This window comes from Mauremys mutica, chromosome 8 (assembly GCF_020497125.1).
Source record: "Mauremys mutica isolate MM-2020 ecotype Southern chromosome 8, ASM2049712v1, whole genome shotgun sequence".
Taxonomy (NCBI): Eukaryota; Metazoa; Chordata; order Testudines; family Geoemydidae; genus Mauremys; species Mauremys mutica.
Genome location: NC_059079.1, coordinates 52,489,351 through 52,516,906, shown reverse-complemented (window position 1 = coordinate 52,516,906; position 27,556 = coordinate 52,489,351).

The window sequence follows — 27,556 nt, the reverse complement described above, 5'->3', positions numbered from 1 at the left end:
ACCGCAGCCGATTACCGCGACGTGATAGACCACATCAATGGGCTATTCCACATCTAGGCATGCATGCATGCAGCCTTAACCCCCCCTCCTCTCCCGAAACATTTCCATCCTGAAAATAAAAGCCTCTTATAGGTAACCCGCTCCTCTGCTTGTCCTTCACCAAGTACCAGCTGCTGCGATTGGTTACCTTCCTCCTGGCTTGAGAAGAGCTCCTGGCTGCATGCTTCCTGGGACTCTGGGGTGTCTCCCCCCACCCCAGTACCTTCACTCTCAGTTTCCTCCCCCCCCTCCTCCTCCTCCTGTCCCCTACCCCGCTCAGAAGTGTCCGTCGTGGTTGTCGGATTGGCAGTGGGGTCACCCCCAAGTATCGCGTCCATCTCCCTGTAAAAACGGCAGGTCGTGGAGGCAGCACCGGAGCGGCGGTTTCCCTCGTGGGCTTTGTAATAGGCACTCCGCAGCTCCTTTACTTTAACCCTGCATTGCAGCGCGTCCCGGTCATGGCCCCTTTCCAGCATGGTCTTTGATACCTGGCCAAAGGTATCATAATTCCTACGGCTGGAGCGCAGCTGGGACTGCACAGCTTCCTCCCCCCAAACACTAATGAAGTCCAGCAACTCGCCATTGCTCCATGCTGTGGCTTATTTGGCGCGTGGAGGCATAGTCACCTGGAAAGATTCACTGATTGCACTCCACACCTGGCTGAGCAAACAGGAAGGGGATTTTTAAAATTCCCGGGGCATTTAAAGGGCGGGTCACCTGAGGCCAGGGCAGTAGAGTGCAAACTGATGAGCAGAGTGGCTGAACAGGAATTCTGGGATATCTCCTAATACCCTGGAGGCCAATAACAGCGCTGGTGTGTGGCCACACCTGACGAGCAGCGCTGCATCACCAGCGCTGCACTCGTTATACCAAGCAGACCAGGTGTACAGCCAGCGCTGCAGCCAGGGAGTTGCAGCGCTGGATGTGCCTTGCAGGTGTGGACAGTTACTAAGTTGCAGCGCTGGAAACCCTCCACCAGCGCTGCAACTCTCAAGTGTAGCCAAGCCCTTAGCTGAGCTATACCTGCTTTTCTCTTTTAGACCCCAATTTAGCAAAACACTTAAGCAGATGCTTAAATCTGAATGTGTGAGTAGTCTGATTGGCTATTGATTTCAATGGGCCTTAGTTTTCCCTCCATAAGTAAGTCCTTCCAACCTTCCACCAATTTTTAATCTTCTCTTTATTCCTTCCAATTGTTCAGCCTCTCTTTGGTAACATGGTGCTTAGAACGAAATGTAGTATTCCAGGCACTGTCCTTTGTATATGTTGCCCAATCTGCTGCTAGCCTTTTGCAGCTAAATCACATCGTAGGCTAATGTCTAACTGACTGTCTATTATCACTGGCTGGTCTCTTTCCATATTACCTCTTCTCAGGTTTCTCCTTTGTGTTGAGGATGCATGTTCAGAATTAGTTTTCACCATCTGCATTAGCTTGCATATGTCCAAATTGGATCTCATTTTGCTATTTTCTGCCCATGATTCTAATCTCTGTTTTCACGGTGTTAACAATGCATCCAAATCTAGCATCATTTGCCAGTTTCATTAATGTACTGTTACTCCTCCTTCCAGATCATAAAGGAAGATGTTAAAAAAAAGACTATTACTAACTTTGATCTGTGTGATACCCCACCAGGTGCTCCATCTGTCAACACAGTACATTGATATTCAAAACAACTCTTTGTTTACATTCTTTTAGACAATGTTTAGTCCATATGTTCTTGCTTCTCTCCAAGACAATTTGAATTAACTTTTCAATTAAGCTTTCATGAAACACTGTAAATCCTTCATTAAATTATATGCTTTATTAAAATAATCATCTGTGGATACAAAGAAACTTTTCAGGAAACCATTACAGTATATAAATCAGTTATTTTTATACGAGATATCACTTGTAAATTTATAATGCATATTACTATAGGTGAGCTTGAATCAAAACCTGAGATCCAAATGATCTTGTTAGAATTACAGTGATCTAGGAGCTAAATTTTTCTGCTCAAGCCCATCTTTTCATAGTGGTAAGGTTAATAGAATATTTTAGTCACATTGTAATGTGGATAAAACTCTCTTTTCAGAGATGGTCCGATCATTTGCAAAGTCTGCAATTAAAAATCTTGACCAGTCAAATATTATCAAAATATCTCTCTGAATTTGGCTTCATGGTGTAAATCCAGTTTCTAATTCCAGCAGTTGTTCATACTTGTTTCCAGTATTGTTCCTCAGCGTAGGGGTCATTTGTGGAGTTCTCATGTATGGTGACCTCATTCAAATGACATCCCATTCTTATAATGACTACAAGCTTATCTTCAAACTCTAAACCAAAAGCTCTATAGAGATGGATAAATCTAAATAAGGTGAGATTGACTGCATCACAATTACTATTGCTAGTAAAAGAAATTACTGGGAAGTCCATTCTATTATTGTAAGTCAAACTATGACACATGGATACAAAAGTGTGAAAATAAAGAATAGTATGGTACACGTGCAAACATATCACTTGTCAGGTAATGTATTTTATCTGGATAGCAAATTGTGCAGAGAGAGAGCCCAGACAGAGTCATGTGCCAACATGACTCTTCAGAAGAGTTGAACAACACACAACTGGTTATGGGAAGAAATGTCTTTTCTACCACTGTGGTGCAAAATCATCTAAAAAATGTCACACTTGAAGAGTGAAATGCCAAAGGGAAGAATCACATTGACAATAACTATATAGTATTGAACACAAGATATAAAATATACACTTTATAGTCAGGGTTGGTTGAAAATTCTGTCACTGTGTTGCAATTAGTTTTGTTTTGTTTTGTTTTTATTGCAAAACCTGAGATATCTTGATTCTGAAATACCACCATAGCACCTCATGAGAGCTCTAGTTCAAATGCATGGGAAACCATAACTAGTTTTCAGAAGTTTGAGTCAAGTCAGTGCTCTTCAATGGGATGGCATACCACGAAGCAACCTTAACTCTCTATTAACATAATTTTTTGCCATTAAATTTCCTAGTTTTTTTTTAAACAGGAAAAGATATATTGTTGGTAGGAGATAGTAGTCATTTAGGCAATTGTACATATCCTGTCCCACAATTTGCATACTGAGCTGAATCAGCCTGTAGCCAGCAATGCTCATGTCATGGTGTTCTTCTTGCTCACCAGCAAACTTCTGCAACCTTGTTATCCAGAATTGCCGAGAATCCACACTTTGGCAACCCTGGCAGTGCACATATTTCTTTTTTCCTCGGCAGTCAAAGTACCTGTTCTGTCAGTGCCAAACCTCTGCACTAAGTGTTTTTGGAAATACCACATTAATTTGCCCTGAGATCAGGAAGTGACCACTTGCCTCCACTCCCCGCTCCCTGGAGATAGTAAAATATGCATTTTCTCCAACCACCAATCCAAGGCTTGTCTGTCACCCATTCTCATTACCCAACTTCTCTGCAGCAGCATCCCCTCTTCCCATTCTTGTTCCCCATCACCCTCCCACACACACAGTCCTGTGTCTCTGGCTCTTGTCTACCTGATATAACAAAATGTTTGGTGAAACCGGCTGCTGACTATTCTGCTGTGTTCACAGTAAATCTCTCCATAAAATAAAAACATCTTCTATTATAGCAGACACAACTAGTAGGAAGCAACATAAGTTATTAAATCTTTATTATACAGGCGTACAAGGATTCAGACCGGAAACATCAGTGTTGGCATGTTCACCATAAGCATTGGTGTTGGCACATTCCCTCAAACTACCCACACAAGCATAATGTGGCTGCATAGATACCTTCTGAGAGGTTTTTTTTTCCATTTGGTGCATACATACTATGATCATTCCAGAATGTACATCTATGTAAGCAAAGAAGTGAACATGTTCTTAAATACCGTTCACAACTTGGATCCCCCAAAATTTAGTGGGAATCGTGGGCTTCCTGGGATAAAAAATGACCAACTGAGACCATTTTGGCCCACATCATAGCAGTAGTTTGAGCTCTAGTTCTGTGGAAAAACAAAACATTAAAGAAAACAAACAAGCAAACAAAAAAACCCCCACCTAGAAACTTGTAGGAAAAAAGGCTATTTTTTTTCAGGGTTTATATCTCCAGAACCCCTGGCTCAAATGGTCTGCAGCCCCAAACCCCTCAGCTCTTATTATCCCACTTCGTTGGCCCCTAATCCCGCTCATTTCACAGCAAAGAAATTCACATGTCTAATCCCCCCTCCAGACTTTGATTATATTCCCTCCACAATACAATTGCCCACCCCCCGCCCACCCCGTGACTCTCAAATTGTAGCAACCTCCATTCACTCAGTCCAAAACTCCTGTTGTCTTAGGTGGGGAGCTTGTGACTAATTTATCCTTAGTTAGTTAGCTAGTTGAAGGGTGAGTTCAGAGACATCAATCTCATGAGGCCTGTGACTTATCCAGTCATTAGTATCCCCTTAATTTAACAGTATATGGCAGCAGAAGGAACCATTTTGGGGAGGCTGGTAACTTGAGAACCCCTCAGTCAAATGTCCCCAAATTTGTATCACTAATGCTACCTTGCACCCCCTTGAGGCATGTCAAACTTCAAAGCAATCCAAGTAACTGTTTGGGTTTTAGAGCACTTACAAGAGTTGGGCTTTAAAGCATATAAAATGGCGGGAAAGGAAATCCTCTAGCGGTTTTTCTGTATTGTCACATGCACACTGTAAAAATGTACATTTTCTTAAATACTATTCTCAGTTTGGGTCTCCCAAAGATTTAGTGGATGCTGTTCACTATCTTGTGTAAAATTCCACAAATTGAGGCCATTTTGATCTGCATCACATCAATAGTTTGATCTCTAGCTCTGTGCAAAAAAAATACTACCTAGAAACCTTTGAAAAATGTCTTTTTTTTTAGGGTGTATATCTCCCCAAACCCTAGAATAAATTATTCCAAATTTGGATCACTAATGCCACACTTCAGCCTCCTAAGGCGCACCAAATTTGGAAGGTCTCCAACAAAACATATCAATATTTCTAAGTCCTCTAAAATTGATATTTTAAATAGAAGTCATGATGCAACCTTAATTATAGTGGCACTGTTGCACCACTATAATGTATAAATAGGGCAAACTTCTGATCTTGTTTACACTGGTGGAATTTCACTGAAATGAATGATAGGGCACCAATGTAGCTGACAGCACCTATGTGTATAAATACTGTAAGATGTACATTTTGTTGTATTAAAACAGGTCTAACTATTTACTAAAGAATACCCCAAGACTCACTACAGTATAACAACAGAGTCATTGCATAGCAGATGATTTTATCAAATAGTTTATGTTTTTCAGAATTCATAGAATCATAGAATCTCAGGGTTGGAAGGGACCTCAGGAGGTCATCTAGTCCAACCCCCTGCTCAAAGCAGGACCAAACCCAACTAAATCATCCCAGCCAGGGCTTTGTCAAGCCTGACCTTAAAAACCTCTAAGGAAGGAGATTTCACCACCTCCCTAGGTAACCCATTCCACTTCTTCACCACCCTACTAGTGAAAAAGTTTTTCCTAATATCCAACCTAAACCTCCCCCTCTGCAACTTGAGACCATTACTCCTTGTTCTGTCATCTTCTACCACTGAGAACAGTCTAGATCCATCCTCTTTGGAACCCCCTTTCAGGTAGTTGAAAGCAGCTATCAAATCCCCCCTCATTCTTCTCTTCTGCAGACTAAACAATCCCAGTTCCCTCAGCCTCTCCTCATAAGTCATGTGCTCCAGCCCCCTAATCATTTTTGTTGCCCTCCGCTGGACTCTCTCCAATTTATCCACATCCTTCTTGTAGTGTGGGGCCCAAAACTGGACACAGTACTCCAAATGAGGCCTCACCAGTGCTGAGTAGAGGGGAATGATCACATCCCTCGATCTGCTGGAAATGCCCCTACTTATACAACCCAAAATGCCATTAGCCTTCTTGGCAACAAGGGCACACTGTTGACTCATATTCAGCTTTTCATCCACCGTAACCCCTAGGTCCTTTTCTGCAGAACTGCTGCCCAGCCATTCGGTCCCTAGTCTGTAGCAGTGCATGGGATTCTTCCGTCCTAAGTGCAGGACTCTGCACTTGTCCTTGTTGAACCTCATCATATTTCTTTTGGCCCAATCCTCTAATTTGTCTAGGTCCCTCTGTATCCTAGCCCTACCCTCCAGCGTATCAACCACTCCTCCCAGTTTAGTGTCATCTGCAAACTTGCTAAGGGTGCAGTCCACACCATCCTCCAGATCGTTAATGAAGATATTGAATAAAACCGGCCCCAGCACCGACCCTTGGGGCACTCCACTTGATACCGGCTGGCAACTAGACATGGAACCATTGATCACTACCCATTGAGCCCGTTTTCTATCCACCATCTAGCCAGTTTTCTATCCACCTTACCGTCCATTCATCCAGCCCATACTTCTTTAACTTGCTGGCAAGAATACTGTGGGAGACTGTATCAAAAGCTTTGCTAAAGTCCAGAAATAGTACATCCACTGCTTTCCCCTCATCCACAGAGCCGGTTATCTCGTCATAGAAGGCAATTAGGTTAGTCAGGCATGACTTGCCCTTGGTGAATCCATGCTGACTGTTCCTGATCACTTTCCCCTCCTTTAAGTGGTTCAGGATTGATTCCTTGAGGACCTGTTCCATGATTTTTCCAGGGACTGAGGTGAGACTGACTGGCCTGTAGTTCCCTGGATCTTCCTTCTTCCCTTTTTTAAAGATGGGCACTACATTAGCTTTTTTCCAATCATCCGGGACCTCCCCCGATCGCCATGATTTTTCAAAGATAATGGCCAATGGCTCTGCAATCTCATCGGCCAACTCCTTTAGCACCCTTGGATGCAGCGCATCCGGCCCCATGGACTTGTGCTCGTCCAGCTTTCCTAAATAGCCCCGAACTACTTCTTTCTCCACAGAGAGCTGGTCACCTCCTCCCCATACCGTGCTGCAGAGTGCAGCTGTCTGGGAGCTGACCTTGTCTGTGAAGACAGAGGCAAAAAAAGCATTGAGTACACTAGCTTTCTCCACATCCTCTGTCACTAGGTTCCCTCCCTCATTCAGCAAGGGGCCCACACTTTCCTTGACTTTCTTCCTGTTGCTAACATACCTAAAGAAACCCTTCTTGTTACTCCTAACATCTCCGGCTAGCTGCAACTCCAAGTGTGATTTGGCCTTTCTGATTTCACACCTGCATGCCTGAACAATACTTTTATACTCCTCCCTGGTTATTTGTCCAGGGAGGAGTATAATTCCACAGCCCTTACCCAATGGGTCCCTGATCCAACAAAAGCATTTAAGCATGTGCTTACCTTTAAGTATATGCTTAAATCTATTCCTATTGAGCAAAGCACTCAAGCCTGTGTTTCACTTTAAGCATATAAATGAATCCCATTGACTTCATTTTCCCCAAATGTTTTAATTTAATTAAACATGTATTTTTCCTAGACTACTTGTTTTTGGGCAGTCGGAACAACAGAACAGAAAGGATTGCTCAATGTCAGTAGCTCTAACTGAGAGCATAACAATAGCTTGGCTTTGTCTGTTGCACAGCAGAGCCAATAACGATCATAAACATTTTATAGAACCAAAATGTGAAAAGATCCTTTTTTTTATTGGCTGTTAACATGCTTGCCATATTTAATATTACACCGGAGAGTTTGCTTTCAGTCACAGTTCAGTCGTATATGTCTACCTTTCAACCTTGATGCAAGACTAATGGCTTCTTATAAAGCTCAGTCATGGATGAGTCTTGAAAAGACATAAGGGACCATTTTTATCTTGCTGGAATCTACATCTAGGTGGATAAATTAACTGAAAACCTAATGCATCAGTGCTATAGCTCTTGATGGTCTGAAACAATCTGTAAGATGTTAAAAATCACATTGGAAACTTTAAAAAAATAGAATACCTTTAAATCCAATTTATAACCTTGGTTGTGGGTCACTAAGGTACCTTTGCTCTTGAAAATAGTTTTAAAAACATATATTATTCTCTTCTAAATAGCCAGTTTTACTTCATGATGTCAGCAACGTAATTTGACCTCTAAATTTAACAGGCATTTCTTATTATATTTCTAAATCACACAGTTGTCTCTCCTCACTTATTGTCACTGAAATGCCATTTGTGGAAGGAGAAAAACCCACTTGCAACTGAAATTCATGAGCTTTATAAATCTGTTTTTTATGTTTCAGAGCTTGAAAATACAAGGAATTTATTTCTGTATGAGTTACAAAAGCCTCCAAAGGCCTGATCCAGTTCCCATTAAGGACAGTGAAAAGTCTCCTACAGATTTCTGTGGGAGTTGGATCAAGCTCTAAAAGAGAAGGGGCTATCTAGAGAGTCAGGACCTTGCAGTTCCATTTGTGGCTCTGCCACTAAGCCATGATGTGGTCTTGGGCAAATCATGTAGGGTTGGATTCTATCACCCTTCATTAATGCTGAGTTGCATCTTATTCCTTAATTAGTCTCTCTGACCAAAGACGTGACCCTTGATCTTTCAGTTTAACATTTTGAAAATGGGTATAACACTGAACTACAATACCATACAGCCCTAGTCCGAGATTTCCTTAATGCTGGTAAAACACTTGGAGAGCCTTAGGTGAAAGGTGCTATATAAAAGCCAACTCATGTCCCCTTTTTATCAGTCACAACAGAAGGCCAGAGAGTGAATGAGCCATGGTCATTCACTGCTCCTTTTTGAGTATGATTGAAAGACATTGGTGGGACAGCATGGAGAAGGTGGCAGTGCAGTTGCCTGTTCTCTCTCTATTCTATAGCTATGTAGGGAATTTCAGTCTCTATTGCTGTCAGCTCTAACATTTTTCTTAAGCACTTGAAAGAGAATTTTAAAGTCTTTATTACAAATACTGTTAACCAAATACCTGTTGACAAAAATATGAAGATGAAGAGTGTGTAAATTGCTCCCATGAGCAACTGCCCTAGGAGGTAAGGTCAAGTACATATGGGCTTGTTCAGACTCTGTGGGTTTTTGTGCTTGTTAATCATTATATTCTTCTGGGTAAATCTCACCTTATTAGTGTCTACTTGAGCCCCAAAAGGATTTTAAAATAGCTTGAGTGAAAGGAGATAACAGGTAGTAATGTAGGGATGGAAATCAAACCACGACATGATAAATTTAGTGGTTTGGCATGTCTATTTTAGACTCTTTATTGTTTTCACTTTCTTTTTAAAGAAATGCCCTGCTATCTATTATGCAAGGATGTTTCCATGTACCTCGGTGTGGGGGACATAATTATCTAGAAGAATTAAACTGAATTGCTGATTTACAGACTAGACTGCAATCAGAATTTGATTTCATATACCACCGTTTTTAAAGAACAAATGTGTGTTTAAACTTCAGAAATTGCAATACAATGCGTCCTTGGATCAAGGAGACTTATGCTTTGTTAAGTAAGGGACAAGTTCTGCCCTCGTTTACATGCATGAAACTTTCATTGACTATGATTGCCTATTTTCTTATACCCCAACTTCTATAGAATAGACAAGCAAGGGCATAATTTGGCTCTGAAACAACAGCTATTAAAAGTGCTTAGTTATTTGTACTTGTGGTCTGATTTAGATATTTTCAATACCGATAAGGAAATGTTGTAAAGGGGTGAAGGTTGTTTATTAGAAGATTAAAAGAACTATGTGAACACAGACCTGTGAGGGTGGGGTAGGGAGTAGAATCCTGTGCAAAGATACAGAGCTGTTTCCCTGACTCTCACGGGCAGCCCTGTTTGGGTGGGTCTCATTAGTTCCAATTAACAGGATCAAAAGGCTTGTTGTCTCTTTGTGGTAAGATATATATAGAGAGAGGGACAGGAAGTCCTTTAGACCAGAGTCCTGAGAATAACCTTCCTGGCAAAATATTTAGGTATGGTCTGTAATGACCTGTTTAGAAGTATAATTCCCACCTCAGGGTTTTGTGGGTTATGATCCAAATAAAGGCAAAGCCCAGGAACGGATGAGCTTGGGCAAGTGTCTGTTATGTATATGGGATAGGAATGTCAAAAGTGTTCAGGATAGGCCTAACTTTGCTCCAATTAAAGTGAATGGCAGAAGATTTAGGTCAAAACTTTTGAAAATCCCACTGATGAGGTTTACAAACACCTCACTAAGGCCTACGTAGGGGAAAGACTGGGTCAGTAGTAGGCCAGGAAAGTGCCACCCCTCAGGCACCGCTGAGCATGCTCCTGGGGAAAGGAGTAGTATAAAAAGAGCTCCAGTAGACCAGGCAGGGTGGCGAGAGAGAAGCCATTTCCAGGAGAAATGCTGCCTGGAGGCAGGAGGAGAAGCTGAAGACATTGCTCCAGAGGCAAGAAGAGCCATGTGAGGGGAACCAGACAGTACGCATCGGCACTCACACCTTGGGGGTTTGGAGCAAAGGACTATAATCAAACAGCAGCCATGCCTCAAACTGAGACATTGGGTGGGGTAGGAAGTGGCCCAGGGAAAGGTGAACAGGAAATGGGCCAAGCATAGGCCAGCCCACATTGTCACACTTTGAGGACCTTGGTGAAGCAAGAGGGCCTGAGTCTCCCTATCCTCCTCAGATTCCCTTATGCCTAGCGCCGTGGGCAGGATCAGGGGTTTATCAACCAGGAATCTGATCAAGTTGAACTCCATCCATGGGTCCTGGACATACTGCATGAAAAGAGAGATTGGGGCAGTAGGCCCTGACTAGTAGGCCTGCTGACTGAACCAGCATCCCCGCTCCACCTTCCATTCATTTTTTAAAAACACTCATATGGATTCAGTCTCTTCTGGAGAGGGCTTCTGGTGGTGCAAAATCCACAAAGATTAGGGATTGTCTGGGTCAGTAACCTTCCCTTCACTGGGACTTTCAAGGCAAACTTGGCTACAGCAACAAGGAGATGCAATGATTCAGGGCATTCTCTGAGCTCCCTCTATAGGTGTGTGTTATTGTGACCATTTGTGGAGCTGGCAAGACAGCCTTTACGAGGAAGGCTGTAATGGACAGTGGCACCTATGTCTGCCTAAGTCAGGGTGTCAGATTTGGCCTGACATAAACCGCTCTACCAGCAGCCACCCAAATCTGACTAACAGAACTTCTCTCTTCCCTGTAGTCCAATCTTTTCTTTGTGTTTGGGGAACATTGATTTAACAAAACCACAGCTTTGTAAGAGGGCTGAAAACATTTTGTTTGCACTAGTGATGGCTGGAAAACAGAAATCTGTTCCCCTGGAAAAAATCCTCACATTTTTGAAAACCCTGAGGAAAAATCCTAACTATATCACTTGCCATGGGGTGCAAGTTAACATCTGAAATAATTCCATAATCATGGCAGTCTCCTATAGATCCTCTATCTGAAATTAGCTGGCCTCAATCTCTGGAAATTCCCAAGTACCAGCTGCTTTGCCCTTGGGGATATCTCCCTGGAGTTCATGGAATTTGCACCTTTCTGTGTCTGGGGGCAAGACTTTATCTTAATGAGCTGTTTTTTGTTAAATGACTTTAGTGCATGTGAAAGGTGCCAGTCTCTTTGACATCTCTGGAGACTGAAGTCCTCCATTTAGCCATGGGACAGGAAGATCATGGGAATTAACAGTGAAGGACATGCCTGCTTGTGGCTCAGAAATGGGATATTTGCCTAATAACTTTACAGCTATTCCCCTCTGAAACTAAGGGCTTGGCTACACTTACGGTTTGCAGCGCTGGTAGTTTGCAGCGCTGGTCATCCAGCTGTGTAGGAGCAGCGCTGGTGTGTGGCCACACTCACAGCTACCAGCGCTGGTGTGTGGCCACATTTGCAGCGCTGTTGGGAGTGCTGCATTATGGGCAGCTATCCCAGCATTCAAGTGGCAACAACGTGCTTTTCAAAAGAGGGGGGTGGAGGATGGTGTACTGTGACAGGGAGCGGGGAAGAGAGAGAGAGTGGATTTTTGGAGCCAACACTGTGTGTTAGTTTCCTGGATTGAAAAATCACAAAATGTTCACGAGCCCTTAGTCTTAACTCTTAATTGCAAACAGCCTGCCTCCAACACGGACTCCCCGCTGTTTCACTCACTCCCTGTGGTGTACTGTGACAGGGAGCGGGGAAGAGAGAGAGAGTGGATTTTTGGAGCCAACAGTTTAGCTTCCTGGATTGAAAAATCACAAAATGTTCGCGAACTCTTGGTCTTAATTGCAAACAGTCAAGCAAACATTCACTCCCTGCCTCTCATTTGATCGTTCACAGCCAGGTACAGATAGCTCCTGTTTGCTGTGATCAGTGTTTGTTTTTTAGATAAGCAGTTCAACGGAGCTCCGATCGGAGTTCACAACAAAACAAAGAGAGGCTGCATAACAAAACAAAGAGTAATTTAGTTAAAAGCTTTCTGGGATATCTCCTTATTCCCTGGAGGCCAATAAAAGCGCTGGTGTGTGTCCACACTTGATGAGCAGCGCTGGATCACCAGCGCTGCAATCGCTACACCCTAACCTGGCCAGGTGTACAGCCAGCGTTGCAGCCAGGGAGTTGCAGCGCTGGATGTGCCTTGCAGGTGTGGACGGTTACTAATTGCAGCGCTGGAAAGCCTCTACCAGCGCTGCAACTTGCAAGTGTAGCCAAGCCCTAAGTAATAGTCTAAACCTGATGGTGCAATCCCTGAAGAACCAGTCTGTGGGGAAGACTTTTTCTGTACTATCACCTTACACATGAACTCCTTTGACAGTATTATAGGAGTAAATGTTCACACTAGGGAAATCCAAGGACATATCTACCCTAGCATTTATGTTGGCAAAACTTTTGTTGTTCAGGGTGTGGGGGAAAAAACACACACACCCTTGATCGACATAAAACTTGCTGGCATAAGCGCTAGTGTGCACAGCGCTATATGGTGGGAGACGCTTTCCCACTAACATAGCTACTGCCGTTTGTTGAGCTGGTTTTATTATGTTGACAGGAGAGCTCTCTCCTGTTGGCATAATGCAGCTACATGAGTGCTCTGACACCAGCACAGCTGTATTGGTACGGCTGTACTGCTGTAAGCTTGTAAGTGTAGACATGGCCTAAGATTGTCTGCAAATAGGTGGCTTAATTCTGCATGTACAATTATTCATATCTCTAAATACCTAATTGGAGATCACTGTCCTGTATCTAGGCATGACTATAATTGTGTCAATAAATAATGGTAGGCACAAAATTGTGCTTGCAATTTTGTGGATGCAAGAGGAAGTTAAACTGAGGCTGCTCTCAAAATTCAGCTTTATGTGTATGCAAGTTAAGTTCAGCATAGTACTCTATTACATACGTATTATTGACTAGCCAGATATATTCAAAGATCCCAAGATTACCCATCATTACTTTGTAATCTAATTTAATTCTGATTTCCAGTAATATTCTGGAGATATCCGTCTTCTAACAGATCACCTTTCAAATGATTTTTTCTATTCTTAATTACAGACAGCATAGTCTGCCCAACTAGGAAATTGGCCAAATGAAGCTTAAACATTTGACTTTCTGGAATATTTAATGCCAAATATATAAATGACCTCTGAATGAACCAAAGACAAGCTTGCAAACAAGATGTTTTATCAGGTAAAACCATTGATTTTAACCTTGAGCAAATAATAAAGCAAGGACAGTTCCCTTTATCAGCAAAAGTGGAAGTCTCATCTATCAGCTCTGGGTTTATGATGCTTATAAGTGAAGTGTGACAGTGATAATGTGCAAGACTTTCTGCTGTAAATCGCCTGATCTCTTAGGTATAGGGATCTTGTAGAGCACTACAGGCAGTTTTGATGGATTTCTCTGGCTAGCTACATTCTCCAGTAAGCACTAGGGAGCTTCTCCAGCTGTTACTGCTTGACAGCTCCTCACTTTGTCGAGTTCTTCCTTGTGTGCAGTTAACAAAGAGATTTTGTGCAATCCCTCCAGAAACACAAGAGCTGTAGTCTGACATTAGCAGATGAAACTGTCAAGCAATAAAAAAGAGAGCACCCTTCATTTCAAGGAGATTTTTCTGTTTATAAAGCTGACTTGACACCTGCCTTGATATGGTTTATAGGGATGATTTTATAACTCACCAAGGTCTGGTTCCCTCTCCTCACTCAAAAAACCCAGCTCAGATTTTTTTGTACGTAATCAAAATACAATACTTAAATCCAACAATGAAATACATGGTGATTCCTGCTCCCTCGTCCACTGCTGAATTATACTTCTGGGAATCTGTTAAGACTTTACAATTGTGTTAGATACTTAAAGCTAGATCCGCAACTGGTATAAATCAGCATAGCTCCATGACTTCAGGATTAGACCCTATCAAGCTGGGCACTGTACAAATACAGGAAAGACAATTCCTGTCCTAAAAAACTTAGTGAAAAAGACACAAGAACAGACAAAGGGTTGAGAGGAAAGATTGTTCATCACTTAGTGCGCTAGCTTAGAACTTGGGAGACCTGTGTTTGTTCCCCTGCTCTGCCACTGACTTCCTGTGTGACTTAGGCAAGTCATTTAATCTTTCTGGATCTCAGTTTCTCATCTATAAAATGGGCATAATAGCATTTCCCTGTCTCACAGGGGTATATAGTGAAGATAAGTTCATTAAAGTTGGTGCAGTGGTTCGATACTATGGTAATAGGGACCATATAAGTACCTAAAATAGAATACAAAATAAGTTTACTGCATTGATGACTGGCACAGACTTGTTATATTTTTTGTGGTAAATATTATGCAATTGGGGATCAATAGCACTACACTAATTTACAACAGCCAAGACACTAACCCAGGGTTAGTGGGATGGCGAGAATTGGGAAGCTAGTAAAAATAAGGGACTAGAAAAAGAAGAGAGGGGGAAAGTGCACAATTACAGCTTGCCACACGCCTAACCAGGATTAGCTGCGATAGGACTTTTGTTGGCCTTATGGCAGACATGAGTCTTAAGGGGATTTGAAGGAGGTGTCCTGGTATTTAATTGTGCCTTGCTGTTATACAATGCTCACTGCCATTAACGTTATGGGAAATAGCTACAGTGCTCGTAAGTAGAGTAAAGAATGCAACATGTGTTTATGCAAGAGTTAGAGCAAAAATTAGATTGTTTTTAAACTTACTTTTTAATCTTAGTCTTAACCTTGTCGTCACTAGATGCAACATTTTATATTAGCCAAAATCAACTGCTTCTACAAGATACTATATTTTATTAAAAATCAGGAGATACTTTCCTATATTTGTTAGCGTTAACCTTAAAATTCATATTAGAAATAGCACACAAATGAGTTCCTTATCCATAAAACCATTGAAACATAACATGACATTTATTACCTGTGGTTCATAATTAGACTCTCATGCTCTTGTATACCCATTTATTTCAGTCACTCCATGTGATTATTTTGAGACAAGCTGGCTCTGTACTTACAGACTGAGGTTTTAAAATTAAATTCTTCCTCTCTCCACTTCACTACTTTTCAAAAGGTGTCATTTCAGATAGAATATTTCATCTAAAACCCTGGTTTTGCAAGGATATTCTATTTGGGGAGAGTGTCATTGTCTATTGATTTGGATTTCAGTTTTTATCTCATTTACAGTTGGAGTAATTTATAGAATCCATCATTATCGCTCCCTTACAGAGTTTTAATTACTGAAGCATTTATCTGTAAATCCATTTGTGCACTTTCACTCTTCTAAATAAATGTGATGAAGATCAGAATAGTATTTACTTTAAAAAAAATAAACTTCAGATTTAAAAGTGACTAAGTCACAAAAATCAGCTCCAGATATGACCTGCCCCAGGTCTGGGGTTAATCAATCGCTAATCATTATTATTTGTTTGAATCCAAGATTTTGCCTTGAAACCTGCACCCATCTAAGGACAAATTGCACAATTTGGGATTCACATCTGAACACCCCAAAATTTGGTGGTACATTCTTCTCTGATTAGTAATGTGTGTGTCAAAATGCTTTTCCCTCCAAAGACACAAAAACATAAGACTTAGGCTTTTCCTTCATTTTTTGCATTGGCTTCAATTTTTGGCAAGCCTTGTGCTCAACTGTGTTATTTAAAGCAAGCAAGACATGGTTAATTTTGCAGCTGCATCATAGTTGCACTTCTATGGGTAGCTGCTGCTGCTGTACAACATGGCTTTATCTTTGAGTTAATTCCCATTTCTTTGACTGAATCAAGTGGCAGATGGTCTTATCCCTATAAACACCAGGAAGTAGTTTGGAAAGTACAAGTAGAAAGTCTTGGAGCCCCATAACTCCCCACCTAAGCACCAGTTCCATTTACCACTCCCTGTCAATCTCCTTTCCAACGAATCCTCAAATTCACCAGTCACTGAAGAGGTAGGAAAAGACAGAAGCTGTTGGAAAGATGGGCTCCCCCAAACCATGGTCAGGGAGAGAAGTGGGACACTCTCCCTCTACTTTTAATGGAGGAAGGAGAGCTGTGCTCTCTATGAGTTTAATACCTGTTGGGCAGATTTTATGTGTGAAACGGAGAGCACAATTTTGCCCATTAAAAGCAAGCCAGTAGCAGTGGGTAGGATTGAAATAATCCAGCACAATACCGCTGCAATATAATCACCCTTTACAATGCAATAGCACTCACCAGCACTGCTTCTTAACAGTAAAGAATGTGATCTCTTTTATAGTTGTGTTTTAATCTGGTTTCTGATGCTGCACAAAGAAGGAAACCTGCACGATATATGAAGAGAAGGATTTGTCTGCGAAGTCTGTCAGTTTCATTTCAATTTTATCTGTCACACTGATTCAGCTGCATCTAAGTAAAAGCTCTCTATATACAGAATGAGCATCAGCTAGCATTGGTGACTATCTCTGGAAGACAGAATTGAAAGGATCCAAATGTAGCTTCAAAAATAGGGAATCATATTAAAGTCTAGGATCTTGAAGTAACAAGCATGACACCAGCAGCAAAGAGAAGTTAGAAGTATAGTTTTATTGATAGTGGTGGTTCACCAGCACCATTTTGCTGTTTACAGATAGTTACAGTATATAAATGATAGGCCTGCATGACTGCTCCTATCAGAAATCAAGTACCTGCCTGATGATGATTTTGGACCTCAGACTAACCTGACCAAACGTATGGGCCATTGTTTTACTTGTATACTGTATTCTAATTTTCTTCTGCCACTCAGAGATTCATTTGACATATTAAGACCTAATATTTGTCAAAACACTAATAAAATGCCTATTTCTTATATAGAACTTTTCATCAATAGGTCTCAAAGCATTTCACAGTCTTTAATGTATTTATTCCCACAACACCCCTGTGAAGTAGGGAAACATTATTATCCCTGTTTTACTGATGGGGAACTGAGGCACAGAGAGGCTAAGTTACGTGCCCAAGGTCACACAGGAAGTCCATGGCAGAGCAGAAAATTGAACCAGGTCTCCCATGTTGTAGGCCAGTGACCTAACCATGGAACCCTACTTCCTGTTCCCTTAGGTCTGGATATTAGACATTTTAACCTTAATTTGTAAAACTTCATTCCAAAAAATGCTGTCAGTTTAAGTTGCAACCTTGTTGTCCTTTAAACAAAAATAATGCACCCTATATTTATATAGTACCTTTCAACTTAAACTGCTTTACAAATTATATAAAGGGTAAAACTTTATAAGCTTCTGAGTGAATTAGGTTCTTAAATCCCATTTTCAAAAGTACTTAAGGGCCAGATTTCAAAAGTTTAGATGCATTTGAAAATCTCACGTGGCACAGTTTGCATCTTTAGGTGTCTAGATACTTTTAAAAATCTGGCACTTAGGCTCCTAAATGCTTACATCATATTTTAAAATGGAATTTAGGAGCTTTTGCAAATTTTACCCCAAATCTATATTCTAAATGGAATAATGTTATCTGTTGTTGAACTGCAGACACAATGAGGTGACAACTCTTTAGCAGAGTTAAACAAAACTAAGCAATAGTTTGGGACAGGAAGGGAAGAATAATTTTGTATTCCACTGAAATGGCAGAGGAAAGCAGAGCTGCCCAGAGAGGGGAGCAAATGGGACAATTTTCCCCAGGCCCTGGGCTCCGCAGGGGCCCCCAAGAGAATGGCGGAGGCTCCCTCCCCGGCCCCAGCCCGATCCCGTCTTCGCCCCTCTCCTGGAGCCTCAGTGCATCCAGCAGCGTCCATGAACAGCGGCAGCGTGGCTCCGGCAGGGCCCCTCAGCTCCGCCCCGCTCAGAGCCGCGTGGTCAGGGCAGAGAGGGGGCAGAAGTTGGGGGGTGCGGTCAGGGGACAGGGAACGGGGTGGGGGGTTGGATTGTGGGCGTTCCGGGGGTCTGTCAGGACTCAGCAGGGGAATGGATAGGGGTCGGGGCAGTCAGGGGACAGGGAGGGGGTAGAGGTTGGGGAGGGGGCGGACAGGGAATGGGGGAGGTTGGATTGTGGGCATTCCGGGGGTCTGTCAGGACTCAGCAAGGGGGTGGATAGGGGTCAGGGAAGTCAGGGGACAGGGAGCAGGGATGGGGTCCTGGGGTGGTGGTTGGGGGTGGGGTCTCTGAGGGACGGTGAGGGGACAAGGAGCAGGATGGGTTGGGGATTCTGAGGGGGAGTGGGCAGGCGGGGGGCAGGAAGTGGATGGAGGTCAGATAGGGAGCAGGGCAAGGCTGTTTGGGAGGCACAGCCTTCCCTACCCTAAAGCTCATTCTGCAGTTTGAGGCTTGCAGAAGAGCCAAGCTGTTAGCTTTTCCATTAGGACCATCCCTTTCACTTCTCAAATGCCAAATTATAGTCTATATGTAATTTCAGTGCCATAAGGAGATTCATGTCAGGGGAGGGTAGCTTCATTTAAAATTAGCCACTGGGAGAGGGATCACATGAGAAGAGCAATATCCTTCCCAACCCTACCAAGAGACACCCTCCCTCTCCTACATTCCCTGAGGCTCCAGAGGGGTTAATTCAGTGGTTCTCAAACTTTTATACTGGTGACCCCTTTCACATAGCAAACCTTTGAGTGTGACTCCCCCCCTTATAAATTAAAAACACTTTTTTATATATTTAACACTATTATAAATGCTGGAGGCAAAGCGGGGTTTGAGGTGGAGGCTGACAGCTGGTGACTCCCCCAGTAATAACCTCGTGAACCCCTGAGGGGTCCTGACCCCCAGTTTGAGAACCCCTGGGTTAATTTAATTTTAGCACCTTGTGTCCATTCACATGCATGTGCTATTTTGAGCATTTCAGTTTTCACAACATAGGCTCATCCCAGATTCTGGAACAAGCTCAAATGCTCAGTTCGTGGAGTATCAGAGGGGTAGCCGTGTTAGTCTGGTTCTTCAGTTCGTGGAGTATGTACATAAGCTATACTAAAGACAAACCCACAGTAACAGTCTCCAGTTTGTGAGGGACCCCATGGAGCCAGTCTCTAAGAAACAGATAAATGCATGGAGGTTAAGTCCATTAATGGCTATTAGCCAGTATGGGTAAGGAATGGTGTCCCTAGCCTCTGTTTGTCAGAGGGTGAAGATGGATGGCAGGAAAGAGATCATTTGATCATTACCTGTTAGGTTTACTCCCTCTGGGGCACTTAGCATTGGCCATTGGTGGTAGACAGGATACTGGGCAGGATGGACCTTTGGTTTGACCTTGTATGGCTGTTCTTATTTTCTAACCTAAATGAACCCAAAGTTATGGAGACAGATATGAGTCAAGGAAGCCAGCAGAGTATCAGAAACCTCGAAAAATCTCTGACTGGATGGGCTCACGCGTTTGGTCACAAGCTGAGGTGGTTCAAAAGTTTTGGATTTTTTTTAAGCAGAATTTTTTTATTGTTTCTTTAAACAATCAAACACAGCAAGCAACAAATATTTGGCCACACACTTCTGAAACTGCAAACCATATTCAGGTTTTGGCAGACTAATTTCAGCTTTTCAATTAAAAAAACAACAACAAATTTTGAAGGAAAGCAGACATTGTCCGTGATTTTTTTCTGCTTTTTAAAAACCCCTGTTTTCGATCCAGAAAAAGTTTTGACGGAAAGGAAGGGGCCCCCAAAATTGCTTTGCCCCAGGCCCCCTGAATCCTCTAGGCAGCCCTGGAGGAAAGTTTTAGTGGGTAGAGTGTAACTATAGGCATTAGATTAGGATACTGGGTATAAAACCCCTACTTTTATAAAGAGGGCCACTTTAGCTCATGACCACAGATGGATAGGAGAACTTCAGTTTGTCTAACCTAATACATGGCACCCTCACCAATATGGCAACCTCAACCAGCATTCTCGGATATGAGTTTAAACTTGACTATCAGTGTTAAGTTCCACATACTGTATTGTTTCACCAGCAAGCACTTAGGTTTTTCATGGAATCTCCCATTCAAATATGCTGACCCAGCTCACCCTTCTTTAGCTGTTGATCTTTGATAAGATCACTGCTGGAGATGGTATTGCTAGATGATTATATGTAACATCTAGGTGTTACGGTTCAGATCCATATGCATCTGTAGTATGGCATTTTAAATTTGTTTGAACCCTTATACCATAAAAGCTGTATGGAAAATAAAACTGAATGAAAACATTGCAGATTTCATGCAAACATCAAAAGAGGGAACTAACCTCCTCATTTAAAAAAATAATAATTTGAAAGCAACCAAAAAACTGTGGCCAAATGATACAAAAGGCACAACTATCATTTTAAGTTGATCATGAAATGGTAGTTCAAATGCAGAAAATAACTTAAAAAATAATCATAGAAAGAGATGATTTCCCATGTGCATCTCTATTGTGCCTTCCAGTCAAACAATTCCATACATACATTAATCCAGCTAAACTGAGACTATTAATTATGTGGGTCTAATCCAAAACTCATCCATTTATTTCACTGGGCTTTGGATCAGACTCTCTTAATGAAGATTTAAAAAATAAGTTTTGAAATATTTAGGGGAAAAAAAGCTTTGACTTTATTATATCAATTCTGAATTTATGCTATTATTTGCCTTTCAACTGGGCTCTGTTAAGTGGAATCATCCGAGATCTCTAATGGAGCGCTTAATGTAGACTAAATATTATCAGGCAGTATTTGCGAAGAACTTTTTGATTAAAGCAAATGAAATAAAGATCTTTTGTTGCTGCTCAGTAATATGGAATGGAGGTTAAAGGATAGGGTATAGTAAAATTATAGTTGAGATAAATGAGGCTGCCAGGACATTTGAGCTCATTGTGAGGTCTTTATGAGTCCCTTAGAAAGTGTAAGGATGTTTTTACCGTCTCAGGTGTAATGATCCTCTCTGCTAAATGAAATCGTCTGACCCAAGATCCTTGAGTTAGATACTCTGACAGAAACAGCTTAATATCGTATAGTACTTCCATCTGCGACTGCATTGAAGGAAACTTTTTTTCACTGATTAAAGGCTTGTTTACTGTCAGCTCCCCATTAAATGTTTTCATTGTTATTCTTCTTATTTGTTCCCCTGGAAGGACAGTGAACTAAAAAAAGATACCTGCTACTTGCCAATACTTAGGAGTAATCTGAGTAAATACTAGGTAATTTAACTGGGAGCTGTATTACTCTACTTAGTTTTGTAAACAGTGAGATCTTTTGGCTGCAGCATTAGAGAAGACCAGGAATACCCTCAGAAACCAGATCTGGAGATAAGAACAGTGCAAAAACAAGAACTTATTATTAATGTAAGCGATGTAAACTTTGAATACCAAAAATAAAATCTGCCATAGTGCCCTCAATTCAGTAAGCTTTCCTAATATAAAAACAAACTAGCCAAACATTTGCTGGCCACAGATCTTAGAGTAAGAACTTTCTACAACTGCCATTTATTTCTAATACCTAAGAGGGTTGAAAGCCCTGTACTTAAAGGCCCCAATCCTCACTCATTTTAGGTCACTTCCAGGCAGGGCAATTCTATGTCAATCACCCTGGATCCTCCCCTCTTCTGTGTATTTGAGATGAGCACCAAACTTCAGAGCCAGCAAACTCCATTAGGAACAAGGAGTCTGTTCTTCCCCCTTACAGAAGAACAGTAACAAACTACAGCATTATATCCCAAGTGATGGTTGACTGCTTGTTTCCTCTGGCTGAAGCCCGTGCCGCTTCCCACAGCTCCTGTTGGCCTGGAACGGTGAGTCGCAGCCACTGGGAGCTGCGGGAGGCCGTGCAAATGTAAACAAACTGTCTGGTGGCCCACCAGTGGCTTACCCTGACACGCCGCAGGTTGCCCATCACTAGCCTAACTGCAGCTATGCAATGGGAACTCTATAAATCAAAGACATAGCCTGAGAAATTCATAAAATTCCAAATGCCACAAGGTTCATGGATACTTTGAATGACATTTGAGGCTCATTGATATCCACCACTTCTTTATAAAACAGACTAATAGTTCTAATTATACTTTTGTTTAATAAGTTGTTTTTGCTAAAGGCCCTCTAGCCTGGTCATCTCCATCTTTGCTACAGTCATGTGTCACTTTCATCTCTGAAGAAAGTATCTCTTGTCTGTAAACTCTGTTCAAAGAATTGGTTGATTGTGCCAAATGAATAGTTTGTGTTCATTTTATAGCTAAAGCTGGTGGCAATGCCTGTAGTTAAGGTTGCCTAACACTTTCCATTATCAGTATACAGAGCAATGGTCAAAATAGTCAGATCCCACAGGTTTTATTGTCCTGTGTTTGGGGAGGAGGAACCTCTCCTAGAAGATAGGGCAAAAATAGGAAAAATGCATGTTTGCTGGAGTTTGATGACTTACAAGCTTGAGATAATGTATTGCAGCAATTTATTTTATTTTAATGGTGCAGAATGGGAAAGTGCTAAACATGTAATTTTTCAGTCATTTCACACATGCCATCAGCAGAATAATTTGAAAGGATAATGATGTAAAAACCACCTGCTATCTGGCAGCTGCTTAAGTATCTACATGTGAATAGAATATGGAACAAATCGGAAGATTTTAATTGCCCACTGATGTAATAGTGCCTGTTCTCTTGGAGAATGCTTACTGTATAGTTCAATGAAGTATGGTTGCTTTTCTTTTGAAATAGTCCTAGAGAGACTTTTTTTTGATAGGCAACAAACGAGGGGAATCTCCATAGGTATTTACAATTCTTGTCAGTGATTTGGCACCAACTTGACTATTAAAAGGTAGGAAAATATGTTTGATGAGTAAAAAGTGGAGAGCTTTGGAAAGTGTCAGAACAGAGAGAGGCTAATAGCATGTCTTCATATGTCAAAGACAACAATAGTTTCTTTTAAGGGAAGTAAGTTAAACCACCTCAGACATATGGTCTGATCAAGACTTCATTTTACTAAATAGCAAAACTCCCATTAACTTCACTGGAAGCAGGATTTGGACCACAACTGTACAAAGTGACAAGTGAGTTTCTCATCATCTGTAACATTTAGACAGCTGAAAATGTGACTACAGGATGATTTCTTTTTATCCAAAATCCATTTATACACATGTGCATCTATTATACATTTAATAGAGAAGGGCAGAAACCAAAAGTTGGTACTTGACACTCCAGAACAAAAGGGAGAATTGTTCTTGGGATCTGGATCAAAACACAGTAGCTGTCCTGTATCTCTGTAGTGGACTAAAAGCCTGGATCTGAATGCCCCAAAAGAAAGTTTGAGATGATCTGAATTCACATATAATATGTGTAAGGTATTTGTTTCTTACTGTTATGTTTAGTTTTGTCTAGGTAGATGACCAACTATACCTGAAAGACTACAATGCAGGAAAAGTTGACAAAGGACATTCCCAGAACAAATAAATCTGGTTACCATCATAGGAGACTTCTTAAAAGTTTAGCATAGTCCTTATTTTGTACCTCTAATTTCTAATGACTTAAAAATGTAAATTCCTACCAATGGGATTCTTTTGGTAGGTATTACTGATGGGTCCCAAAAAGCTTATTCACAATTTTTTAGATACAATGGGCCAGAGTCACAAAAGGACTTAGGCCCCTAATTACCACTTTAGGTGCCTAAATCCCAGAGTCAGGTCCTAGTGGGAGTCACAAAGCCCTTGCTCAGCTGCTGGTGAATCCTATTAGCCCTACACTTGCTTGGCACCTAGATTTTTGAAGTAAAAATTCCTTAAGACACCGATGTTTTTCCCTTTGTGCATACACACTGCAGCTCTAGGCCAGGCACCTGAGCACCTGAGCTCCAGAGTGAGTCATGAACTGTGGGAAGATAGGCAAGTGAGGGGAGGAATGCCTGTGGGGGCCCAATCTTGCAAGTGTGCTCAGATCTCATCTGCCAGACTGGGCTCCTATAGGTTACACAGAATGGGAGAAGATGAAGACCACTCCCTCATACCCTAGCCACTGGGCTAAAAGTTATTGACCTGGGATGTGAAAGACCCCTGCTTCCAGTCTCTCCCTCTGTCTGAGGGAGCATAGGTGCATAATTAGCATTGTGATTCCCAATTATTTCCTAGGTACCTAGAAGTTAGATGTCATGATGCTCAATGTCACCATGCCTAAGATACTTTTTGACTCGAGCTCATTGAGGCTTGGTATACAAGCCAGTGGTCAAGCTAGTATCCATGAAAATTGAAGTGGGTTGGATATTAAATTAGTATTATTATTTGTATGATGTTAGAATTGAATTGGGGTCCAATTCTATTAACAGCTGTACAAATCTATAAAGGAAAAGATTGTCCCTATTCCACAGAATTTACAATTTAGTTGACAGTACCAAAAAATGAGTATACCCAAAACTGGAAGGAATGAGGGAGGGAGGATGAGGGCAACAGGAAAAAAGAATACGAGTTTACATAGGCCAGCTAGATGGTTTGAAGTTGATTAATTTAAAAAAACAAAATTGAATTGCCTGAGGGGTGTGAATGTTGTGGCCCTCTTGAGACATCTAGACAGACATATGTGCAGTGCTGAGGAGGAGCCTGTGGTCATGGTAAATGTTGATACCAGTGATGTAGGGAAATGTAAGAAGTCCTGGAGGCCAAATTTAGGCCGCTAGGTACGAGATTAAAATACAGGACCTCCATTCTCTGAAATGCTTCCAGTTCCATACCCAAGGCCAGTTAGTCAGAACTGTGGGATCTCAATGTGTGGAAGAGACAATGGTATTAGGAGGAGAGATTTAGGTTTATTTGGAGCTGGGGAACTTTTGGGAAAAGGAGGAAGAATTGGCTCCATATATAGGAAGAATCGGCTCCATCTAAACCACAATGGAACCAGAGTACAATCCATTTAGTTTTACATGCCAGCAGAGGAGTTTTTAAACTAAGGGCTGGGGGAAAGCTGACAGGTGCTGAGGAGCACATGGTTCAGACAGAGATATCCCATAGAGGAGAATTTATTAAAGGGGATACTTTGTATTCTAGTAAAAAGGAGAGGATAGAAGTTGATAAAATACAGACAGGAACTGAACAGAAACAGTCAAATGAAAAAAAGAATCCCATTCAGTTACATCATGAGAAGGCAAGTAACTAATTATTGATATTTTATAAGTGATTGTGTGCAAATGCAAGACGTCTAAATATTATGATGTGTGAACTTAAGAATCTGGTATTAAATGAAGATATTGATATAACAGACATCACTAAAACTTGGTGGAATTATGACACTCAATAGAACATGGTAATACAAGAGTACAAAATATACAAGAAAGACAGAGTAGATTGCAATGGTGGGGGAATGACACTATATGTGAATGAAAGCAAAGAGTCAAATAGAATAAAAATCTTAAATGAATCAAACAGTACCATAGTGTCTCCATGGATAGAAATTCCATGTTTGAATAATAAGAATATAACAGTAAGAATATACTACTGACCATGTGACCAGGATGGTGATGGTGATTGCAAAATGCTCAGGTAGATTAGAGAGGCTACAAAAACAATGGGGGATTTCAACTATCCCCAGATTGACTGGAAATATATCACCTCAGGATGGGATACAGAGAGAAAGTTTCTAGACACCATTAATAACTGCTTCTTAGAGGGGCTAGTTCAGGAATACAAAAGGGAAGATGCAATTCTTGATTTAGACCTTGGTGGTGCAGAGAATCTTGTCTAGCTGAACTGCTCAGTAGTAGTGAACACAATGTAATTCAATTCAACATCCATGGGTGGGGGGATACCAAATAAACCCACCACAGTAGCATTTAACTTCAAAAAGGTGAAACTACACAAAAAGGAGGAGGCTAGTTAAGCAGAAATTAAAGGAACAATCACAAGAGTGAAATGCCTGCAAGCTGCATGGAAACTTTTAAAAATACCATAATCTATGCCCCTAATAATAAAAAAACTATATCTATGTCCCTAATAATAAAAAACAGCAAAAGGACAAAAAAATGCCACCAAGGCTAAACAGAGTAATAGAGGTGGTTAGAGATTAAAAAAAAATCTTTTAAAAATTAGAAGTCAAATCCTACTTAGAAAAAAAAAGGAACTTTGGAAAGTCAAATGTAAGAGTATAATCAGGCAAGCTAAGAAGGAATGTGAAGGGCAACTAGAAAAGGACACAAAAACAAATAGCATTTTTTTAAAAAGGTAAATCAGAAGCAGGAAGCCTTCCAGACAACCACTAGGACCACTGAATGATTGAGGTGCTAAAGGAGCACTCAAGGAAGACAAGGCTGTTGAGGAGAAGATAAATGCACTCTTTGCATTAGTCTTCACTGCAGAGGATGTGAGGGAGATTCTCAGACCCAAGCCATTCTCTTTAGGTGAAGAATCTAAGCAACTGTCCCAGATTGAGGTGCGTCAGTAGAAGAGGTTTTGGAACAAACTGTCAAATTAAACAGTAATAAGTCACCAGGACCGGATGGTATTCACCCAAGAGTTCTGAAGAAACTCAAATATAAAATTACAGAACTACTAACTGTTGTATGTAACCCATCACTTAAACCAGCCTCTGTAGCAGATGAGTGTTAGATAGCTCCAGAAGTGATCAGGTCAATTACAGGCCAGTAAGTATAACTTCAGTGTCTGTTACAGCTCCATCTTGTTCTTATAGCTGTCCCCTTACTCCATTTTGTTCTTGTTTTCCTCCTGTGGCCGCCCCTCCCTGGCTGTTAAGTTGTTTACCAGGGCCTCTGCCCTTCTCAAAGGGAGGGCCCTTTAAGTTGTCTAACCAGAGCCATTGCCCTTCTTCTCAAAGGAATGGCCACTTATGCTAAGTGGGACCACTGCCCTGTTCAAAGGGTTAGTCCTGTTATCACCTTGTTAAAACCTGGGCTTGGTGTAGGGTGGCCACTGTCCAGAGCTGCAAGACCTATTGTGTTTTTAGGATCCTGGGCATGAGTCATACCTCTGGGCTCAGGGCTAGTCCAAACATGCCTCTGTGGCTACCTGCAGTTTTTCCCTGCCTGCTCTCCTCCCTGTGAGAAGGGGAACCAATCAGAGTTACTGGCGGGAAGCTGCCAGGGTTTGCCTTTATAAACAGACATTTTTTGAACAGACTTCAGAAAGGTTCTTGCATTGCTGCCTGGTCTGATCAACCAGGGGTTCTGGGGGTCCTTTCTCCGCTCTCGTTTTATTTTTGAGCGTACCCCCATTTTTTAACCCCCCCCCATGAAGAACGAATTGCTGCCTGAGAGATCTCCTGATTATCAAGACTGTACTGAGCCTTCTGATGTTCTTGCTGGTTC